Source organism: Bos taurus, chromosome 13, assembly GCF_002263795.3.
Source record: "Bos taurus isolate L1 Dominette 01449 registration number 42190680 breed Hereford chromosome 13, ARS-UCD2.0, whole genome shotgun sequence".
Lineage (NCBI taxonomy): Eukaryota > Metazoa > Chordata > Mammalia > Artiodactyla > Bovidae > Bos > Bos taurus.
In genome coordinates this window covers 51,054,188-51,072,228 of record NC_037340.1, presented here as the reverse complement: position 1 = coordinate 51,072,228, position 18,041 = coordinate 51,054,188, and positions in this window count along the sequence as shown.

Genomic DNA, 18,041 nt, shown 5'->3' with positions numbered 1-18,041 from the left:
TTCTCCTGCCTTCCAGGTTGGGGAGCAGGACTCATCCTCTACCAGTTATGGACCTCTATTATCCAGCCATGTGCTTTAATAAACAGGTAACTCCAGTAGAGTTGTAGAGAGTTCTGATTGCTGGGTTCCTCCCTAGAAAGCTGGGTCCTAGGCTGAATATATAAGTTCTCAGACCCCAATCCTCTCCCCACCTCACCAGCTCAGCTTCTAGGCTGAAAGCCTTGTGGAGGTGAAGTTGTGCCTCCCTCCCCATCTCTATGGGCTGTGTAAGGAGATGGAGGCAGGAAAGCAAGATGTAACCTCCAGTCCTTAAGGGCAGCCTGGACCTCAGTAAATGAATTTTGAATAAATAGGGAGGCTTAGGGACCTCACAGACAAGAGGACCCCCTTTTTCATTATAAAAGTCTGCATTGCTTAAGGGTATGAGTGAAGAGAGAACTGTAGAGAGAAAGAGGCACTAGGCTTTTAAAGGAGAAGCCAGGGTTTGCAGAACAATGTAAATTAGCATGCAAATGGACCTATAAAAGCAGACTTGGGCCCAAGGGGCAGTGGACTTGGATGAACCAAAGTGTTCATGTGCCAGCTTGCCCAGCCCTGAATCTTGGTTCCCTGCTGGATGTGAGAAGAGGTGGTACAGCTCCAGAATTTCTATAAAGGAGGCACTGGGGTAGGCAGCACAATCTGGCTGGAAAACTGGGAGACTGTGAAGAATCATTGAACTGATCTGAGAATTACACACTTTTTATTGATTGTATGTTTACTAGAGGGTGGCTTTCCCTCTCAATTTTCTATATTCTATTAATGTGACAGCAGCAATCAATGTTGCTTTAATATCTCTCCTACCTAATTTTTGGCTACCTTTGTCTACCCCGATCATTTATTTTGGAATTTCAAAAACAATTCCTCTTTTTCTGTTCTTTTACTAACTAGATTTAGCTGTTCTCATTATGCGTGATGGAATTTGACATCTTTTCATGTATTTGCCTGATTCTGTTAATCCAGTGACCAATGCAAACCTCTTCCTGGGACTCCAGAGTTAAGTAGGCTAGGGTCTTATATACCCCCTGGATATCTCCCAGGGACCTCAAACTTAGCATATCTGAAATGAAGTCTATAGTCCTCCAAAATCCAGTTCTTTTGAGTAATCCCTGCCCCAACCTCTTGTCACAGTAAAATGGTGACCCCATCCAACTAGTGCATAAAGTTTGAAATCAGTTTGTACACCTCCTTTACGCTCATGCCCCTTGAAGCAATCTGTCTCTAAGTTCCGAGTCCTCTTGTTCAATACTTTCATTATTTGAATGTTCCTTAACTGGTCTCCCTGCACCCAGTCTTGCTATCCTCCCCCCATTCCACTGCCAATACCAATGTGTATGCAGATGTCAGGGTTATCTGCATCCCCCACCCTGAGGAACTAATTTACCTGTGTAACTCTGGGAAAGTTGCTGCTGCTCTCTGAGCCTTAGCTCTCCATTGGTCAAAGGGGAAGTTGTTCTAGACACTTGCCAAGGATCAGCACAGATTAATTTCTAGGGTGTCATGGCACTGAGAAATTGGCTGCATTCTGGATAGAGAGTAGTCCTATGGTGAGGTGGGGGACACCTGAAGGTCCAGGAACTACAGTGTAAGCAATACTTGGAGTGTAAGGCTTTTTAATATTTTTGCAGCCTGCCAGTCACTTCCTGCCACCAAGAGGGAAGAAGTATTCTAAGCTACTTCTGAAATTCATATGTCTGCTCTAATCACTCTTTCCCTCTCCTCACATACCAAAAATATGTGCTTGCTCCTTTCCCATTCCAGAATTCATACCCAATGCAGTCTAAACCAGGTTCTCACCACTGTGAAATTTTATATACTAATTATTTAAAAATTTTATATTTGGAAATTATCATTTCACAGAGAGTTGCAAATATAGTACTCCTCATCACTTTTCCCCCAATGGTTGCATATTAACTAACTATATTGCAGTATCAAAACTGGGAAATTGATGTTGATACAATGTATGAACAAATTGCCAACATCGTTTGGATCACAGGAAAAACAAAATAATTCCAGAAAAACATCTACTTCTTCTCTATTGACTACTCTAAAGCCTCTGTCTGTGTGGATCACAACAAACTGTGGAAAATTCTTAGAGATGGGAATACCAGACCACCTTACCTGCCTTCTGAGAAACCTGTGTGTAGGTCAAGAAGCAACAGGGAGAACCAGACATGGAACAACAGACTGGTTCCAAATTGGGAAAGGAGTACGTCAAGGCTGTATATTATCACCCTATTTATTCAACTTATATGCAGAGTACATTATGTGAAATGCCATTCTAGATGAAGCACAAGCTGGAATCAAGATTGCAGGGAGAAATGCCAATAACCTCAGATATGCAGATGACACCACCCCAATGGCAGAAAGTGAAGAGGAACTAAAGAGCCTCTTGATGAAGGTGAAAGAGAATGAAAAAGCTGGCTTAAAACTCAACATTCAAAAAACTAAGGTCATGGCATCTGGTCCCATCACTTCATGGCAAATAGGTGGGGAAACAATGGAAACAGTGACAGACTTTATTTCCCTGGACTTCAAAATCACTGCAGACAGTAACTGCATCCATGAAATTAAAAGACGCTTGCTCCTTGGAAGAAAAGCTATGACCAACCTAGACAGCATATTAAAAAGCAGAGACATCACTTTGCTGACAAAGGTCTGTATAGTCAAAGCTATGGTTTTTCCAGTAGTCATGTATGGATATGAGAGTTGGACCATAAAGAAGGTTGGGCACCAAGGAATTGATGCTTTTGAATTGTGATGTTGGAGAAGACTCTTGAGAGTCCCTTGCAATGAGATTAAGCTAGTCAATCCTAAAGGAAATCAACCCTAAATATTCACTGGAAGGACTGATACTGAAGCTGAAGCTCCAATACTTTGGCCACCTGATGCAAAGTGCCGACTCATTGGAAAAGATCCTGATGATGGGAAAGATTGAAAGCAGGAGAAGGGGACAACAGAGGACAAGATGGTTGGATAGCATCACCGACTCAACAAACATGAGTTTGAGCAAGCCCCGGGAGATGTGAGAGTTGGACCATAAAGAAGGCTGAGGTCCAAAGAACTGATGCTTTCAGACTGGTGTTGGAGAAGACTCTTGAGAGTCCCTTGGACAGTAAGGAGATCAAACTAGCCATTCCTAAAGGAAATCAACTGGCTCATTAGAAAAAACCCTGATGCTGGGAAAGATTTAGGGTAGGAGGAGAAGTGGGGATGAGATGGTTGGATGATATCATCGACTCAATGGACACGAGTCTGAACAAACTCTGGGGTATAGTGAAGGACAGGGAAGCCTGGAGTGCTGCAGTCCATGGGGTCCCAAGGAGTTGGACACAACTGAGCGACTGAACAACAGCAACAATGTATGTGTAATTCTATGTTATCTTATCACTTGTGTAGATTTATTGTAATCACCACTCTTAACAAGATACAGAACTATTCCATCACTACAAAGATCCTTTGTCTGCTGCTCCTTTATCGTCACACTCATTCCTCTCCCCATCATCCTTAGCCCTTTGCAAATAATAATGTGTCCATCACCTCCATATTTTTGTCATTTTGAGAATGTTATATAAATGGAGGCATATAGTATGTCACTTTTTGCATTTTTTTCCTCACAGAATCATGCCCTTGAGATCCATCTAGGCTGTCGCATATACCAATAGTTTAATTTTTTGAGTAGTTATCCATGTTTGGATTAACACAGTTTGTTCAGTCATTCACTTATTATAGGACATTTTGATTGTTCCCAGTTTTTGCTATTATAAATAAGACTGCAATGAATGATTGTTGACAAGATTTTGGGTGAGCATAACTATTTCTCTGAGGCAAATGCCTAGGAATGCAATTGCTTGGTTGTATGGTAACTGTATGTACTGTGCTGTGCTTAGTCGCTCAGTCATGTACGACTTTTTGCGACCTCATGGACTGTAGCCCACCAGGCTTCTCTGTCCATGGGGATTCTCCAGACAGGAATACTGGAGGTGCTAAGTGTACTTCATTTTTTAGGAAACTGCCAAAAACTGTTTTTTGGAGTAGCTCTACTTTATATTCCCACTAGCAGTATACAAGAGGTCCAGATTCTGCACAGCCTCCTGAGTATTTAGGGTTGTAACTAATTTTTATTTTAGCTGTTCTGGTAAGTGTGTAATGATACCTCATCATGGTTATAGCTTGCAGTTCTCTACAGGCTAATGATGTTAACAATCTTGCCATATGCTTATTTGCTGTAATGTATATCCTCTTTGGGGCTTCCCTGGTGGCTCAGAGGGTAAAGCGTCTGCCTACATTGTGGGAGACCTGGGTTCAAACCCTGGGTCGGGAAGATCCCCTGGAGAAGGAAATGGCAACCCACTCCAGTACTCTTGCCTGGAAAATCCCGTGGACTGAGAAGCTTGGTAGGCTACAGTCCATGGGGTCACAAAGAGTCGGACACGACTGAGAGACTTCACTTACTTATATCCTCTTTGGTGAAATGTCTTTCATGTATTTTGCTATTTTCTAATTGGATTGTTCGTTATTTTTATTTTTATTACTTGGGGCATAATTGGTTTAGAATATGTTTGTTACTGTTAAGTGTTGAGTTTTGGGCATTTTAAAATAAATTCTGATGTGTATCCTTAGTAACATCCTATGCAGAGAAAAGTTAATCTTGATGAAGTCCAGTTTGTTGATTTTATGGATTGTGGATTTGGTGGCATGTCTAAGAACTCTTTGGTTATCCTCCCTAGGTCCTGATGATTTTCTTCTCTAAAAGTTTTATAGTTCTACATTTAAATCTGTGATCCATTTTGAGTTACTGCTTTGTATCGAGTGTGAGGTTCAGGTCTAGGCTCATACTTTTGCCTGTGGATATCCAATTGCTCTGTCACCATTTCTTGAAAAGACTCCACCGAATGCCTTCTGAATCTTTGTCAAAGAGCCCCTGGAGGTGCTTCTTTTTGGCTTCTCTATTCTGTTAACATTGATCTACGTGTCTGTCTATCTCTCTACTAATAAGATATTGTCTTAATTACTGTAGCTATACAGTAGGCCTTAATATTGAGAACTGATTCTTCTCACTTTATTATTCTTTTTCAAGATTATTTTAAGGATAATCTTGTCTACATAAAATACATCTTCTGGAGATTTTGATAGGAATTATATTAAACTTGTACATTAATTTGAGAAGAATAGACTTCTTTACTATAGTGAATTTTTCAATCCATGGACACAGTGTCTCTTTCGGTTTAGATTTTCTTGATTTCCACTTTAATTAATGTTTTGTAGTTTCTAGAATACAAGTGTTGTACATGTCTTTTAAAAATTTATGTGTAATACCTCATTTATTTTGAGCAGCTATAGATGATATTGTGTTTTTTCAGCTTTACTGAAGTCTATTGACAAAAATGGTATGTATTTAGGTTGTATAACATTTATTAAAGGAGTACAATATGATATTTTAATTGTATATATATACATATATATTTTTAATTATATATATATATATATACATTGTAACATAATCACCACAATCAATGAATACATCCATCACCTCATGTAGTTACTGTTTTCTTTGTGTGTGGTGGGGGGAACATTTAGAATATTCCCCCAGCAGATTTCAAGTATATGATACAGTATTGCTAACTATAATCACCATGCTCTAAATTAGATCCCCAGAACTGGTTAAACTTATTACTGAAAGTGTGTATCCTTTGACCAACATCTACCCAAATTGCTTATCCCTACCACCCTAGCCTTGACAAACACCATTCTACTCTGGTTCTGTAAGTGACTTTATAAAACTCTACCTGTAAGTGAGATAGAACAGCATTTGTCTTTCTCTATCTGGCTTATTTCACTTAGTATAAGTAGTAGTGTTAGTTGCTCAGTCGTGTCCAACTCTTTGTGATCCCATGGACAGTAGCCCACCAGACTCCTTTGTCCATGGGATTCTCCAGGCAAGAATACTGGAGTGGATTGCCAATCCCTTCTCCAGAGGATCTTCCTGACCCAGGGATCAAACCTGGATCTCCTGCATTGCAGGCAGAATCTTTACTGTTTGAGCTACAGGGAAAACTAGCAGAGAGTCCTCTAGATTCATTAATGCTGTTGTAAATGGTAGGATTTCCTTCATTTTTATGACTGAATAATATCCCCATTCATGGATCACAGACTTGTTGTGGCAAAGAGGCTTGTGTGACTCAATGAAACTATGAGCTATGCTGTGCAGGGCCACCCAAGATGGAAGGGTCATAGTGAAGAGTTCTGACAAAACTTGATCCACTGGAGGAGGGAATGGCAAACCACTCCAGCATTCTTGTGCTAGAACTCCATGAACAGTATAAAAAGACAAAAAGGTTTGACACCGGAAGGTGAGCCCCACTGGTTGGAAAGTGTCCAGGATGCTACTGGAGAAGAGCAGAGGGTAATTACTAATAGCTTCAGAAAGAATTAAGTGGCTGGGCCAAAGCAGAAATGATGCTCAGTTGTGGATGTGTCTGGTGGTGAAAATAAAGTCTAATGCTGTAAAGAACAATATTGCTAGGAATCTGCAAAATTAGGTCCATGAATCAAGGTAAATTGGAAGTGGTCAAGCAGGAGGTGGCAAGATTGAACATTGACATCTTAGTGAATTATTCATAAAATGGACAAGAATGGGTGAATTTAATTCTGATGAACATCATTTCTACTACCGTGGGCAAGAATCCCTTAGAAGAAATAGCTCTCATAGTTAACAAAAGAGTCCAAAATGCAGTGATTGGGTACAGTCTCAAAAATGACAGAATGATCTCGGTTTGCTTCTAAGGCAAATGATTCAACATCATAGTAATCCAAATCTATGTCCCAAACACTGATGGCAAGGAAGCTGAAGTTGACTGGTTCTATGAAGACCTACAAGACTTTCTAGAACTAACCCCAAAAAAGATGTCCTTTTCATCATAAGAGATTGGAACGCAAAAATAGGAAGTCCAGAGATACCTGGAATAATAGGCAGGTCACTTTCACTTTGGCCTTAAAGTACAAAACGAATCAGGGCAAAGGCTAACAGAATTTTGTCAAGAGAACACACTGGTCATAGCCAACACCCTTTCCAACAACACCAGAGATGACTCTACACGTGGCTATCACCAGATGGTCAATATCAAAAACAGATTTGACTATGGTTTTTGCAGCTGAAGATGGAAAAGCTCTATACAGTCAGCAAAAACAAGACCTAGAGCTTACTATGGCTCAAGATCATGAGCTCCTTACTGCAAAATTCAGGCTTAAGTTGAAGAGAGTGGGGAAAACCACTAGGCAGTTCAGGTATGCCCTAAATCAAATCCCTTATGATTATACAATGGAGGTGATGAATAGATTCAAAGGATTAGATCTGGTAGACAGAGTGTCTGAGGAACTATGGACAGAGGTTCATAACACTGTACAGGAGGCAGTGACCAAAACCATCCCAAAGAAAAAGAAATGCAAGAGGCAAAATGGTTGGAGGAGGCTTTACAAATAGCTAAGGAAAGAAGAAAAGTAAAAAACAAGGGAAAAGGGAAAGATATAGCAAACTGAATGCAGAGTTCCAGAGTATAGCAGAGAGAGAGAAGAAGGCCTTCTAAAATGAACAATGCAAAGAAATAGAGTAAAACAATAGGCTGGGAAAGACTAGAGATATATTCAAGAAAATTGGAGAGGTCAAGGGAATATTTCATGCAAGGATGTGCATGATAAAGGACAGAAATGGTAAGGACCTACCAGAAGCAGAAGAGATTAAGAAGAGGTGACAAGAATACACAGAAAAACTATACAAGAAAGTTCTTAATGACCCAGATAATCATGACAGTGTGGTTACTCACCTAGAGCCAGACATCCTGGAGTGTGAAATCAGTGGACTTTAGGAAGCATTACTGCAAGCAAAGCTAGTGGAGGTGATGGAATTCCAGCTGAGCTATCTCAAATCCTAAAAGATGATGCTGTGAAAGTGCTGCACTCAATATGCCAGCAAATTTGGAAAACCTAGCAGTGGCCACATGGAGAAGGAAATGGCAACCCACTCCAGTGTTCTTGCCTGGAGAATCCCAGGGATGGCAGAGCCTGATGGGATGCTGTCTATGGGGTCGCACAGAGTCAGACATGACTGAAGCGATTTAGCAGCAGCAGCAGTGGCCACAGAACTGAAAAAGTTCAGTTTTCATTCCAATCCCAAAGAAGGGCAATGCCAAAGGATGTTCAAACTACAGGGGCAATTGTGTTCATTTTGCATGCTAGTAAGTTTATGCTCAAAATCCTTCAAGCTAGGCTTCAGCAGTACATGAACTGAGAACTTCCAGAAGTAGAAACTGGATTTAGAAAAGGTGGAATAAACAGAGATCAAATTGCCAGCATCCACTGGATCATAGGAAAAGCAAGAGAATTCCAGAAAATCATCTCCTTCTGCTTCATTGACTATGCTAAAGCCTTTGACTATGTGGATAATAACAAACTACGGAAAATTGTTAAAGAGATGAGAATACCAGACCACCTTACCTGTCTCATGAGAAATCTGTATGCAGGTCAATAAGCAAAAGTTTCAACTTTACATGGAACACGTGACTAGTTAAAAATTGGGAAAGGAGTAAGAGAAGGCTATATATTGTCACTCTGTTTATTAACTTAAATGCAGAGTATATATCATGTGAAATGCTAGCCTGGATGTATTCTAAGCTGGAATCAAGATTGCAGGGAAAAATATCAACAACCTCAGATATGTAGATGATATCACTTTAATGGCAGAGTGAAGAGGACTTAAAGAGCCTCTTGATGAGGGTGAAAGAGAAGAGTGAAAAAATTGGCTTAAAACTCAACATTCAGAAAACTAAGATGATGGCATCCCATCATATCATGGCAAATAGAAGGGGAAAAAGTGGAGGTAGTGAGTGACTGCAGCCATGAATTAGAAAACAATTGCTCCTTGGAAGAAACACTATGACAAACCTTGACAGCTTATTAAAAAGGAGAAATATCATTTTGCTGACAAAAGTCTGAAGAGTCAAAACTATGGTTTTTCCAGTAGTCACGTACGGTTGTGAGAGTTGGACCATAAAGAAGACTGAGCATCGAAGAATCGATGCTTTCAAGCTGTGGTGCTGGAGAAGACTCTTGAGAGTCCCCTGGACTGCAAGGAGATCCAATCAGTCAATCCTAAAGGAAATCAGTCCTGAATATTCACTGGAAGGACTGATGCTGAAGCTCCAATACTTTGGACACCTGATGTGAAGAACCAATTCATTAGAAAGGACCCTGATGCTAGGAAAGATTGAAGGCAGGAGGAGAAGGGGACGACAGAGGATGAGATGGTTGGATGACATCACCAACTCGAAGGACATGAGTTTGAGCAAACTTCAGGAGATGGTGAAGGACAGGGAAGCCCAGTGTGCTGCAGTCAATGAGGTCACAAGGAGTTGGACACGACTGAGTAACTGAACAACAACAAATAAGTGTACTACAGTTTCTTTATCCATTCATCTGTCGATAGAAATCTAGGTTGCTTCCATGTTAGAACTATTGTAAATAGGTGGCAAAAGTTTTACTTAATGTTGCCTTTGCAACATCCATGAAAATGTTAAAATGAAAAGGGAAAATGGCATTTTAGTAGTATAATAAAACTAATTTTGGTCCTCAGGTCCAGGGAGCTACAGGTGTCTGTAGACCATTAAGTAAAAATTGCTGACATAAAGCAAGAAGTCTTAACAAGCTATGAGAATGTATTGGATTTTATCTTGATTACATTTCATGGGATTTTAGCCAGGGAGAGATAGGATTTAATTTGCATTTTTAAAAGATGACAAAAAAATTTCTTAACTGAGAAAGTGTTTGATGGTGCCATTTACAGACAATTGGGGAAGACTGTAAGACAATGTGAACAAGGAAATATTGAGTTGTTTGAGACAAATTACATTTGAATTGAGTATGTCAAGGCTGTATATTGTCATCCTTATTTAACTTACATGTAGAGTACATCATGCAAAATGCCAGACTGGATGAATGGAAAGCTGGAATCAAGACCATGGGGAGATGAGATATCAACAACCTCTGATATGTAGATGATACCACTCTAGAGGCAGAAAGAGAGGGAGAACTAAAGAGTCTCTTGTTGAGGGTGAAAGAGGAGAGTGAAAAAGCTGGCTTAAAGCTCAATATTCAAAAAAATAAGATCATGTCATCTGGTCCCTTTGCTTCATGGCAAATAGATGGGGAAAAGTGGAAACAGTGACAGATTTTATTTTCTTGGCCTCCAAAATCACTGCAGACAGTGACTGCAGCCATGATATTAAAAGATACTTGCTCCTTGGAAGAAAAGCCATGGCAAACCTAAAAAGCAGAGACATCACTTTGCTGACAAAGTCAATATAGTCAAAGCTATAGTTTTTCCAGTAGTCATGTACAGATGTGAGAGTTGGACCATAAATAAGGTTGAATACTGAAGAGTTAATGCTTTCAAATTGTGGTTGCTGGAGAATACTCTTGAGAACCCCTTTGACAGCAAGGAGGTCAAACCAGTGGATTTCCATTGGCTATCTATTTCGCATATGATAATATATATGTTTCCATGTTAATCTCTCCTTCCTTCCCACCTTCCCCTTCTTCCCTGCCCCACCCACATCCATAAGTCTGTTCTTTAAGTCCGTATCTCTATTGCTACCCGGCAAATAGGTTCATCATTACCGTCTTTCTAGATTCCATATAAATGCATTAATATACAATATTTGTTTTTCTCTTTCTGACTTGCTTCACTCTGTATAATAGGCTCTAGTTCATCCACCTCATTAGAAATGACTCAAATGCATTCCTTTTTATGGCCGAGTAATATACCATTATATCTATATGCACCACAGCTTCTTTATCCATTTATCTGTCGATGGACATCTATGCTGCTTCCATGTCCTAGCTATTGTAAACAGCGCTGCAATGTGTCTTTTTCAATTTTGGTTTTCTCAGGGTATATGCCTACTAGTGGGATTGCTGGGTCCTATGGTGGTTTTTCAGTGTGCTTTTGATTTGTATTTTCCCAGGGGTTAATGATATTGAGCAGCTTTTGATGTGCTTGTTGGCTATCTGTATGTATTCTTTAGAAAAATGTCTATTCAGGTGCTCTGTCCACTTTTTAATTGGATTGTTTGTTATTTTTGATGTTGAATTGTATGAGTTCTTTGTATGTTTTGGGTATTAACCCCTTATCAGGTATATGATTTGCAAATATCTTTCCCCAATCAGGCAACCTTTTTCATTTTCTTGGTAGTTTCCTTTGCTATTCAGAAGATTTTTAGCGTGCTGTAGTCTCATTTTTTATTGATTGTGTTTCTTTTGCTTAAGGAGATGTATCCTAAAACATAATGCTTCGACTGATGTCAGTGAGCATACTGCTATGTTTTCTTCTAGAATTTTTAAAATTTCAGGCCTTAAATTTAAGTATTTAATCCACTTTGAGTTTATTTTTTTATATGGTGTGAGAAAGTAGTCCAGTTTTCTTCTTTTGCATGTAGCTGTCCACTTTTCAGTACACCATTTATTAAAGAAGCTATCTTTTCCCCACTGTTTATTCATGCCTCCCTTGTCATAGATTAACTGACCATATAAATGTGAGTTCATTAGTATCATTTCTGGGATCTTTGTCCTGTTCTATTGATCTATGTGCCCATTTTGTGCCAGTATGATATTGTTTTGATTACTGTAACTTATAGTATAGCTTGAAAGTATGAGTGTAATAACTCTGGATGTATTCTTTCTCAGAATACTTTTAGCATAGAGGGTCTTTTGTGTTTTCACACAAATTTTGGAATTATTTATCTAGTCCTGTGAAAAATATACTGGTATTCTGATAGGGATTGAAATGATTATATAGGTTACCTTGGGTTATGTTTTCATTTTAACAATATTAATTCTTTCAATTCATGAGCAAGGTATATCTTTCCATTTATCTGTCATCTTCAGGTCTTTATGTTTCTTTATAAGACATCTTCAGTGCCTTATAGTTTCTTTATAAGACTTCTTCAGTGTCTTAGAGCTTCTTTATAAGACTTCTTCAGTCTTACAGTTTTACAAGTACAGGTTTTTACCTCCTTAGTTGAACTCATTCCTGAGTATTTTATTCTTTGATTCAATCACAAATATGATTGTCATCTTAATTTTTCTTTTGGTAGTTCATTGTTGGTGTTTAGAAATGCAATGAATTTTTGTATATTAATTTTATATGCAGCAACTTTGCCAAAGTTCACTGATGAGTTCTTATAGTTTTTTAGTGGTGTCTTTAGGATTTTCTATGTATGGTATCATGTCATCTGTCAACAGTGACAGTTTTACTTCTTCCTTTCCAATATGGATTTCTTTCATTTCTTTTCCTGTCTGATGGCTGTGACCACAGCTTCCAATATTATGTTGAGTAAAATGGTGTGGGCATTCTTGTTTGTTTCTTATCTAAGAGGAAATACTTTCAGCTTTTTACTATTGAATATAATGTTAGCTATGGGCTAGAAATTGTTATTCAGTCACTAAGTCATGTACAACTCTTTGCAACCCCATGAACTGCAGCATGCCAGGCTTCCCTGTCCTTCACTATCTCCCGAAGTTTGCTCAAACTCATGTCCATTGACTTGATGAGGCCATCCAACCATCTCATCCTCTGCCACCCTCTTCTCCTCCTGCCCTCAGTCTTTCCCAATTGACTCTTTTCCAATGAGTCAGCTCTTTGCATCAGGTGTCCAAAATATTGGAGCTTCAGTTTCAGCATCAGTCCTCCAATGAATATTCAGGACTGATTTCCTTTAGAATTGAATGGTTTGATCTCCATGCTGTCCAAGGAACTCTTAAGAGTCTTCTCTAGCACCATAGTTCAAAAGCATCAGTTCTTGGGCATACACACCAAGGAAACCAGAATTGAAAGAGACATGTGTATGCCAATGTTCATCACAGCACTGTTTACAAAAGCTAGGGCATGGAAGCAACCTAGATGTCCATCAGCAAACATCTTATCCATCGAATGGATAAGAAAGCTGTGGTACATATACACAATGGAATTATTACTCAGCTATTAAAAAGAATGCATTTGAATCAGTTCTAATGAGGTGGATGAATAAGTGAAAAAGTTATAAGTCACAAGGCTATAAGTTAGGCTTCCTTGCTAGGTCAGACAGTAAAGTGTCTGCCTGAAATGCGGAAGACCCGGGTTCGATCCCTGGGTTGGGAATATCCCCTGGAGAAGGAAATGGCAACTCACTCCAGTACTCTTGTCTGGAAAATCCCATAGATGAAGGAGCCTCATAGTGTACAGTCCATGGGGTTGCAAAGAATCGGACATGACTGAGCGACTTCATTTATAACTTATTAAAAAGAATGCATTTGAATCAGTTCTAATGAGGTGGATGAAACTGGAGCCTATTACACAGAGAGAAATAAGTCAGAAAGAAAAACACCAATGCAGTATATTAATGCATATATATGGATTTAGAAAGATGGTAACAATGACTCTATATGAGAGACAGCAAAAGAGACACAGATACAAAGAACAGACTTTTGGACTCTGTGGGAAAAGGTGGGGATGGGATAATTTGAGAGAATAGCATTGAAACATGTATATTACCACATATGAAATAGATCACCAGTACACGTCTGATGCATGAAACAGGACACTAAAAGCCAGTGCACTGGGAAAGCCCTGAGCAATGGGATGGGAAGGGAGGTGGGAAGGGGGTTCAAGATGGGGGACACATGTGCATCCATGGCTGATTCATGTCAGTGTATGGCAAAAGCCACTACAATATTGTAAAGTAATTAGCCTCTAATTAAAAAAAAGAAAAAGAAAGCAAACCCTAAAAAAGAAAAGCATCAGTTCTTTGGTTCTCGGCTTTCTTTATGGTCCTTTATTTCTGCTCTGATCTTTTTTTATTTCTTTCCTTGTACTAATTTTGGGGGCTTCTCAGGTGGTGCTAGTGGTAAAGAACCTGCCTGCCAATGCAGGAGACATAAGAGACATGGGTTCTATCCCTGGGTCTGGAAGATCCCTTGGAGGAGGGCATGGTAGTCCACTCCAGTATTCTTACTGGAGAATCCCATGGCTAGAGGAGCCCAGTGGGCTAAAGTCCACAGGGTTGCAAAAAGTTGGACGTGACTGAAGTGACTTCACATGCACACACACTAATTTTGGGTTATAAATATTCTTATTGTTCTATTTCTTCTAAGTGTAATGTTAGTTTGTTTATATGACTTTTTCTTATTTCCTGAGGTAAGCTTGTATCACTATAAATGTCTGTCTTAGAACTGCCTCTCCTGCATCCCATAGATTTTAGGTTGTGATTTTATTTTTTGTTTTCAGGCAATTTTTTTATTCCATCTTTGATTTATTTTTACAGGTTTTTTACCTTGTAGTTTATTTTTAGTGTTATGGCATTGTGGTCAGAAAAGATGTTTGATATGATTTCAGCTGTCTTAAATTTACTTAGGCTAATTTGTGGGCTAGCATGTGATCTATTCTAGAGAATGTTCCATGTGCACTTGAAAAAAAATGTATATTCTGCTGCTTTTGGATAGAGTATTCTATAAATATCTATTAATCTCATCTACTCTAAAGTGTCATCTGAAGTCAGTGTTTCCTTATTGATTTTCTGTCTTAATGTAAGTGGGGTGTTAAGGGCCTCTACTATTATCGTGTTACTGTCAACTTCTCCCTGTTATGTCTGTTGAGATTTGCTTTATGTATTTATGTGGTACTTTGGTGGGTGCATATATATTTACAATTATATTTTCTTGTGGGATTGCTCTGTTTATCATTATGTAATGCCCTTCTTTGTCTCTTGTTAACAGTCTTTGTGTCAGTGTCTATTTTGTCTCATAAAAGTATTGATCCTCCAACATTTTAAAAACTTCCATTTACATGGAATTCTTTTTTTGCATGCAATCTTCTCATTTTCAATCTTTGTGTGTCATTTGATCTGGAGTGAGTCTCATGTAGGCAGCATACATATGGGTCTTGTTTCTGTAACCATTTAGCCTATGTCTTATGATTGGACATTTAGTTCATTTGTGTTTAAATTAATTATATCTGGTATGTACTTACTGCCATTTTGTTAACTGTTTTTGAGGTTTTTTTTTTTTTACAGTTCTTTTTGGGAGTTCCCTGATGGTCCAGTGGTTAAGACTCTGAGCTTTTACTGCCAGGGGTGTGAACTCAGTCCTTGGTCAGGGAACTAAGACCTTTGTGTATGTGTGTGTGCATATAGGTTTTTAGTTTATATGCATGATTTTTGGTTTGTGGTTACCATAAAGTTTATATATAGCACTCTACACATGTACGTGATTATTTTAAGTTGCTGATGTCTTAAATTCAAATGCATGTTAACAACTCTGCATTTTTACTCCCCTTCCACGTTTATCATGTTTGACATCATATTTTACATTTTTGTTTTGTTTATTTCTTAACTACCTATTATAGATATAGATGATTTTACTCCTTTTGTCTTTTAACCTTCCTACTAGCTTTATAAGTGGTTGATCTACTACATTTACTATATATTTGCCTTTACCAATGTGATGTTTCCATTCTAATTTTTATATTCCTAGTTGTGGCTTTTTCTTTTTCACTTAGAGAAGTCCCTTTATCATTTCTTGTAAAGCGAGGTTAATGATACTAAACTATTTTAGCTTTTGCTTATCCATAAAACTTTTTTCTTTCATTCAAATCTGAATGATAGCCTTGCTTGGTAGAGTATTCTTAGCTGTAGGTGATTTTCTTTCATTAATTTAAATATACAGTCTCACTACCTTCTGGGCTGCAGAGTTTCTGCTGAAAAAGTCAGTTGATAGCCTTATGGGTGTTCTCTGGTATGTAACTAGTTGCTTTTCCCTTGCTGCTTTAAATATTTTCTCTTTATCTTTGATTTTTGCCATTTTAATTACAATGTGTTTTGGTGTGGTCCTCTTTGGGTTGATCCTGTTTGAGATTGTGTTTCCTGGGAATATCTGTTTCCTTTCCCAGTTTAGGGAACTTTTCAGGTATTATGTCCTTAAATGTTATCTTCTCTGCTTCTTTCTCTCTCTTTTCCTATAATGAGAATGTTAGTATGCTGGATGTTGTCCTGGAGGTCTCTTAAAATGCCCTCACTTCAGGGCTTCCCTGGTGGCTCAGTGGTAAAGCATCCGCCTGCCAATGCAAGAGACACAGGTTCAATCCCTGGTCTGGGAAGACCCCACAAGCTGCAGAGCAACTAAGACTGCACCACAACTCTTGAGCCTGTGCTCTAGAGTCTGGGAGCCACAACTGCTGAGCCCACGTGCCACCCGAGAGCCTGTGCTCTGCAACAAGAGACGCCATCGCAGTGAGAAGCCTGTGAGAGTAGCCCCTACTCACTACAACTAGAGAAAAGCCCACGCAGCAATGAAGACCCAGCACAGCGGAAAATAAATAAATAAAGTTAATTTAAAAGTCCTCATTTTAAAAAATTCTTTTTTTAATTTTTTCTATTTAGCATGAGTGATTTTTCACTGTATTGTCTTCCAGCTCACTGATCTATTCCTCTGTATTATCTAGCATATTGTTGATTTCTTCTAGTGCATTTCTTATTTCAATTATTATATTATTTAGCTCTGTTTGGTTCTTTTTTATATTTTCTAAGACTTTGTTAAAATCCTTATTGTGTTCATCCATTCTTCTATTGAGTTCTTTAAACATCTTTACGGTTGCTGCCCTGAAATCTTTATTGGATAGATCACTACTTCCACCTCGCTTAATTCTTCTGGTGTTTTATGTCATTCTTTCATTTGGAACACATTCCTCATTCACCTCATTTTGCCTAATTTTCAGTTTTTATTTCTATACATTAAGTAGGTTGGTTATGTTTCCTGATTTTGGAGAAGTTGCCTTGTGTAAGAGACATCCTAGAGGCCCCAGTAGCCCACTGCCCTCTGCTCACCAGAGCTATATGCTGCATGACTGCCCTCGATGTGGGCTGTGTGGGCCCTGCATTATGATGGGGCCAACTACTGTGAGCATACTAGTAAGTATGGCTGGCCCTCATCTCAGTCATTTGCTAGACCCTGCCTGGTATAGAGGCTGCCAGCTGCTAATGGGTGGGACTGGGTACTTGTGTGACTGGCTGTATGACCCAGGGAATCCCAATCCTGACCTGCTGGTGGGCAGAGCCCAGTCACATGGTGGCTGATTGCAGGGGGTGGAGGGTGGGGGTGAGGTGGTGGTGGGTGGGCAGGAGGTCCTGGGACTAATCTCAGCCTACCAGTGGGTGGAGTCAAACCCTAGGGTCTCTAGGATTCCTGTGGGGCACAAGGGTGTTTATGGCAGCTGGCCTAGGTGGCGCTAGTGGTAAAGAACCCACCTGCCAATGCAGGACACATAAGAGATGTGGGTTCAATTCCTGGGTCAGGAAGATCCCCTGGAGGAGGGCATGGCAATCCACTCTAGTATTCTTGCCTAGAGAAACCCACAGACAGAGGAGCCTGGTGGGCTATAGTCCATAGAGTTGCAAAGAGTTGAACACAACTGAAATGACTTAGCATGGCCTGCTGATGAGTTTGGCTGTGTCCCATCCAGCTAGCTGCTTGACATGGAGGGTCCCAGGACTGGTGCTTACTGGTTTATGGCCAAGGCCTGGTCCCAGCCCTAATAAGCTGGAGAATAATTCCAAATGCTGCTTACCAATACCAGTGTCTTTGTGGTAGGAAGAGCTCCCCAAAATGGCTGTCATCAGCATCTATGTTCCTAGGGTGAACTTCATTTCCTCCCTGCCTCTCTGAGAGTTTATCCCAGATCAGCAAGTGGGTCTGATCTAGTTTCTTTTGAAATTACTGCTTCTGCTCTTGGTCTCATAGCATGTAAAATTTTGTGTGTGCCTTTTAAGTTGCATATAAGAACTGGCAATTCAGCAACCTGAGTAGCCATGGTGGTCTTAGATTGCTGGAGGCAGAATCCGAGACATGTAAGATGGGCTGAAATGCCTCTGCAGTGACTCCTGGAGGAGTTAAGCTCACAAGCAGCATATGGGCCCGCTACA